Source organism: Lontra canadensis, unplaced genomic scaffold (assembly GCF_010015895.1).
Source record: "Lontra canadensis isolate GAN:19392208 unplaced genomic scaffold, GSC_riverotter_1.0 scaffold420, whole genome shotgun sequence".
NCBI classification, from domain to species: Eukaryota; Metazoa; Chordata; class Mammalia; order Carnivora; family Mustelidae; genus Lontra; species Lontra canadensis.
Window position 1 is genome coordinate 5,239 of NW_022631413.1, and position 5,238 is coordinate 10,476.

Below are 5,238 nucleotides of genomic sequence, written 5' to 3' on the forward strand. Positions count from 1 at the left end.
GCGTCCAGGGTAGAAACGTGTGATGATGGCCGTCACCGGGAATGCAGGTGGTAATGAGAGAAATGTTCTTCACCATCAAATCTGACCAGAGCTCAGCATGCATGGTTTTTCTCAGCGTAAGTGGGGCTTGGAGCGTGGCGCTAAGGTGAGCACTGCAGAGAAATAAAAGGAAACAACAATTCTTTTGATATTTCATATACATCAGAAAAATGTTCAAGAGATGGGCTCTTAGAAATAAACAAAACTATCCCACAGAATAGTTAATTTCAACTGGAACCAGCCCCGCCCAGACACTGGGGTGGGTGTGATAAGAGAACTTTGCAATAGTCTCTGTGCCATCAGGACCCACAGAAGAACTAAACATCAGAGCCAGAAGACACGAGACTCTCATTTCATGGATGAGGCGACAGACACAGGAATCTCTTTGATGTGCCCTTGGGGGTCACACAGTGAATCTGTCCACAGGCAAAGCTGAGATGGGAGCCTTGCCTTTCACGACTCCACTCTGGGAGCCCACTCAGTGAAACGGACAAAAATCAAAACGGAACATAAAAACATCATTTCCCTTTCACAATAATGGCATAAAATGAGAATTTTCCAAGAAAAGAAGAAAAAAAAAAAGAACTGGCATGCCCTTTCATTCCACAGCACAGGCTAATAGCCCTTTTTGTTTTAAAGAATTGGTGGAGTAAAATCGTCACCTGATCCCAAAGAAAAGAAACACGGAACAGGCAGCCACAAAGAAACTCTTAATGAAGCCAGGAAAGGACTGAAGGCATTGGGACGCTACCCTATAAGGCCAGGCAGGAAAGATTAGAGCAATTTCAAATAAGTCGATTTCTGGCTTAAAAATAAAAGTAACGATAGTAATAATAAATCTCATTTCATTCTCACCCTATGACCACTTTTCAGATGGAGAAACTGAGGCTCAGAGGGGTTAAGTCAAGGAGCTGGTCAGGGTGAAACTCACCCTCCAATCGGATTTCCCTTAATCCCAGAACATAGAAACATGCCCCCCCATCCTGCCTCCTGTCATTGTGATGGACCCGTTGCTTGAGACTCTGCCTCTGGCAGTAAGAAGATCTGGAAAAAATGATGTTTTCAAGCATTCATTCCTGTTGACTGGAAAGAACGAACTGGAAAGAGAGACCCTGGGACCAGGGGAACAGTTGGGGGTCTGAACCAGTGAGAGGAAATGAAAGGACAGGATTTTATGAAATTGCTAGAAGGAGAAACAGACAGGCTCTGAAGACATATGGGATCCTGCTGGATCAGACTTCAATTTTTTTTTCATTTAGGACATCATGGAGATCTTTCCATGACAGGACGTACAGATCTGTCTTACTGTTTTTTGTGACTGCTCAGGGTTCCGTTTCGCAGGAGCTCCTTAATTATAAATGCTATTTTGGTGAACGTTCTGGAGGTCCATCCATCTTTGCATCCTGTTACATACACAGGATCTGTTCCAAGCAGTGGAACTTCCAGGCCGAAGGAAACAAGTTTTAAATTTTGATCAACTTTTTGGGGAAGATTTTTCAGAGTTGAGATGATTCATATTTTCAAATAAGAAGGGGGGAAATACTTCCTTGTTCATGTTAGGGAATGACAGAGCAGAAATAAATGGGTTCGTTGCCATTCAAACGTGTAATCAGAAAGCACGGGGCCTTCCATATGTTTCTGAACAAACTTCAATGTTGTTGCAGCTAACGACAGGAAGAAAGGGAGCAGAAGGCATGGGAACCCTTTTCGAATGATGGTGATCTGGTAACTCGTTTTTTTCCTTCCTTAAACGAAGGGGGACTGAGCAGCTGGGGGGCTGTGTCTGTCATTGACAACTGAATGGAAGGCCGTTTTCAGACATAACAGCAACGTGACTTCATTTGTAGTTTTGAGAAGACCGGCTACTGTTTTTAGACAGGGAATCCAAATAACTTCTATTTTTTTAAAGATTTTATTTATTTATTTATTTGACAGAGAAAGAGACACAGTGAGAGAGGGAACACAAGCAGGGGGAGTGGGAGAGGGAGAAGCAGGCTTCCTGCTGAGCAGGGAGCCTGATGTGGGACTTGATCCCAGGACCGTGGGATCATGACCTGAGCCGAAGGCAGACGCTTAATGACTGAGCCACCCAGACACCCCTCCAAATAACTTCTTAAAAATAGCTCCCAAAGGGAAGAGAGGGTAAACTTGAGTGTTATTTTAAATATAATGGTCTCCCACCCCCCACCCAATGACATTTTGAGCCGCTGCTAGTAGAGTCCGTCCTGAGTGGCAAAGTCTCAGCCCTCACTGCCTCCAGCCAAAAAGCTGCCTGGTCCTGGTGCCCAGATCCTGGGCATCGTGAAGCAAGTAGGAAGTGGACAGGGGAAGGATGTGGCTGAGGGCTTGCTCGCTCTCTCTCTCAGATAGACAAGGGGCTACAAATGCCAGAAGTTTTTAGGGAGAGACCTCTGCGAAGAGACTCTAAGCCTATGTTTTGAATTTTCACAGACTGGACTAGTGAGCAGAATACCGCCAGTTGGTTCATCCACTCAACGGACATTTGTTGAGTATCTACTACGTGCCAGGCACTATGAGAGGCACTGGGAGCACAGTGGTGAACAAAACAAAAGTGGCCCTGACTTCATGGAGACTTACTGTGTCACAGAAGAGATGAGTCATAGGCAAACACACAGATAAACACGTAGCCACAAATGGTAGGGAATGCTTAAAGCAGAAAAAAAAAAAGGTTCTGTGAGAGAGAAAAATACAGGAAGGGCCTGGACTGAGGAATCAAGATGGCCTCACCAAGGTAGGTGGACATTTAAAGTGAGTCAGGCGTGAAGAGAGGGGACCGGTCACTTAAAAAGCCCAGAGGAGAGACTTTAAGACTAAGGGAAACATGTGTGCAAGTACTTTGGGGACTCAGACTCTTAGGGTTGCTGGTTGGGCAGGGGCCTCCCTGGGAGGTGCTCCACTTTTGCTTCCTAGTGGGCAAACCAGAGTGCTCTAGGCCTTGTGGTTGCCCAGAGGCCCAGAGGCCCGGGTGCGTTCCAGAGACCAACCTAGACAAGTTGCCCCATGACGGTCCAAGGTAACAGCCTGCGTGTGGGCTCAGCCAGTTCGATAAGGGGAGCTTTCCCAGAATTCCCAGACCCCAGCGCCTCAGAGAATCATGACCCAGTGACTTCCGTTCCTGCTCCTGGCTTTCCACCAGCATGACATGCCTGCCCGCTGAAGACCTGGGCCCCACCTCATTAGGGTTAACAACCGAGGCAGCTCTGGCCTTCAGGAAAAGAACAAGCAGCAATGGGGAGAGCGGAGAGCAGTAACCAGAGCCAAGGAAGCAGCCCCTGCCAACAACTTCCGTTCCTTCTCTTTCCGGCGACATGGCTGCCCCGGGAGCCCCGGGTGACTGTTTATGGTGATCTGTTTGTTTCGCAATTGACAAAGAAGGAGGGAGCCCTTTCTGACATTTTTGCCCAGAGGCCCCAGATTTTTCAGTATGAAACTGCCAAATACGCAACTTTGGGTGGATATTTGGCTGAATCACTTTGAAGGGCCTGTCAGTGCCTAAAATGGAAATTGTTAGAAAGCAGAGGCGGTTGGTTGCCAGCAACCATGAAATGGTAATGACCAAATCATTTATTTTTGCAACGAAATGTCATCCTCTAACACTACAAAGGCAGGGTTTTTTTCTCATTTGCAAGTCCTGACTACCTATGAAAAAAAAAAAAAAAACCTTCCAGGGTGGTTCTGTGGGCCACGCACATGTGCACGCATGCCCGGTCACTCTTTCACCTTCCGCCTTCCCACCCAACCAACCCTCCTCCGTGTTCCTGGAGGCCAGCTGCAGGCTGGGATGAATGAAGAGGTTTGGCCGATTGTGAGAGGTAATCAGGCTGTAGCCACCCTATAAAATGAGGGGGGAGTTCATTTGGTTATTTATAAGATGCTGTGTGGCTGACTTTACCACATGGCAAAGTCAAGGAGGCAGTCATAGACTAACCCAACAGCGTGACGCGGGTCTTTTAACAGCCTGTTCGGGTTTAGCTAGAGGAGACCTGACACGTCATAAGGTTTCTATCTGATCGGTAGCAGGCAGAGCAGGCAAGAGCTCTAATTCTGTATCTTTTATTTTTAAACTCTGGTACTTTCTTCTGAGTTTAGGAGGAAGAGGCTGGAAAATACACTGTGGGCTCACACTGGGAAATGAAAGAGGATCTGCTATTTCTTTGAACATAGCCATTAAGACACTGTTCCTTACAGCCAATTTCTGGCGGCTTTGACCACGGACAAAGCTCTAGGTCCTTGTTTTACGTTTTTCCATATTGATTCTTGTGTTAGGATGCACGAAAACTTATACTATCATAAGATTTATTTTCTTTAAGATTTTATTTATTTGACAGACAGAGATCACAAGCAGGCAGAGAGGCAGGCAGAGCGGGGAGCGGGGTAGAAGCAGGCTCCCTGCCGAGCAAAGAGCCGGATGCGGGGCTTGATCCCAGGACCCTGAAATCATGACCTGAGCCGAGGGCAGAGGCCTAACCCACTGAGCCACTCCGGTGCCCCACTACCATAAGATTTATTTTAAAAGAAGACTTTACAAGCCCTTTGGCTTGAAAATATTTCAATAATGTCTACACATTCATAACCGTGAAGTAAAGTGGTTCCACTTGGCTTTCTCTGGAGTTGGCTTTGAGATCACGGTCATTAGTCTGCAAGGTTTTGACCAGCTTCTTTTTCAACAGACATGGTTTTCCCCAAAGCCCTCTGTGATTGTTGGTGTGGGGTCCGTTTTGTCAGTAGGTCTAGTGTGAAGTTATGGGGACATTGCCATTTAGCTGTGGTCCTTGGTCGTCTGAATGGGGCAGTCCCTTGTTATGTCACTGCATTAGCAGCCCGTGTTTGTGGAATCCCTGTTATGCAAGGGGTTATAGCTCTGGTGTGTGGGTGAATCCCTCCTTCCAATTCCTTCATAGGGTGGGCTCCAGGGGGAATTATAAAGTAGGCTGACTCTGTCATTTCTGTCCCTTTCCCAAACTTTTAAGAGCCAGCTACCTCTCAGTCTGCAGGCATCCCATCCCACTCTCTCAGCTCCAGCCCCTTTATCTGCAACAGGAAGGACTTTGACGATGCTCTAAGTTCTCCCCAAACTCTGACATTTGACAAGTCTAATGGATTTACCAGCTCAAAGGAATGTGGTCATTTTCCAACACTTTCTTTGGTGTGGGGAAACCCATCTTATAGAATGATCTT